Consider the following 1,390-nt stretch of genomic DNA (forward strand, 5'->3'; position numbering starts at 1 on the left):
TCTGCGGATTTGCCCTGTCGTGGTATTGCTTCCTGTCGGTCAAGTCCCACAATAATGGGCAACAGTTGGATTAGGCGTCCTTTTTCATTAAAATTAAATTAAAATTTTTTAAATTCCCCACCGCTTCTGCACGAACACCGCCAAAGATTAAATTTCTTATTCTTTGGGCCGCGGCTAACGGCGTTCATCGAAAATTCACTCGGGAAATATGGTATTTTTTCTGGTATTTCCTTAGCTTATCTGAGTACCGCGCTGAAAAACAGACCCGACGAAAACCTTTAGCCGCGTATTTGCCTCTCGCTCACTCCTATGGTTAGCTCGCGGTTTTCGTCGATGTGAGTACTAGGCTTAAGGCATAAATTGTGGGCGCCACAGGCTTGGGCGGTTTGTGAGCGTTAGAGTGGGCGTGGCATATTCCTCCACCATAAGGCATAAATTGTGGGCGCCACAGGCTTGGGCGGTTTGTGGGCGTTAGAGTGGGCTTGGCATATTCGCGTAACAAACTTGCGCTGCGTACAAGGCTACGAAATCTAAATCTGAAATCCCAATTCTCTATCTTCGATAGTTTCCGAGATATCCGCGTTCATACTTACGATTTTTTGAAGTTTGCAGGCGGTTTGTGGGCGTTCAAGTGGGCGTGGCAAACTTTATGTCAATCGATAGGTATTGATGAGAACAATTAATTTCAGTTTAAATTTTTACTCTAGCATCAAAACTGTAATAGCCACAGTTTTGGGCGGTTTGTGGGCGTTAGAGTGGGCGTGGCACTCTACTGAAACAAACTTGCGCTGCGTAAAAAGCTCAGGAATCTGCACGCCAAATCTCAATAGCCTAGCTCTCATAGTTTCCGAGATCTCAGCGTTCATCCGGACAGACAGACGGACAGACGGACATGGCTAGATCGATTCGGCTAGTGATCCTGATCAAGATTATATACTTTATGGGGTCGGAAACGCTTCCTTCTGCCTGTTACATACTTTCCGACGAATCTAGTATACCCTTTTAGTCTACGAGTAACGGGTATAATAAAAATTAAAAAACACAAATTACAAAAACCATTTTTAGATATACATTTTAAAAATGTTATTTGTGACACTTTGTTGCAATGTGTACATAAACACTTGACTTCAGTTCAAGTGTTATATCATCCTCCACCATAAGGCATAAATGCATGGTCAGCATTCTTATATATTCATTAACATATATATATAATATAAGATGCAGCCGCTCAGCTGCTGTCCTCAGCAGCAGCGCTGCCCATCGCTTTAAGGCTTCATTTAAGTTAAAATTGTAACACATATTCATTCGATCAAGATCCAGAGAAGCGACCTGTAGAGTCGCTCTGAATAAATAATTATAAATACAATTAAATCTGGACTATTACAATGGA

Source organism: Drosophila subpulchrella, unplaced genomic scaffold (assembly GCF_014743375.2).
Source record: "Drosophila subpulchrella strain 33 F10 #4 breed RU33 unplaced genomic scaffold, RU_Dsub_v1.1 Primary Assembly Seq49, whole genome shotgun sequence".
Taxonomy (NCBI): domain Eukaryota; kingdom Metazoa; phylum Arthropoda; class Insecta; order Diptera; family Drosophilidae; genus Drosophila; species Drosophila subpulchrella.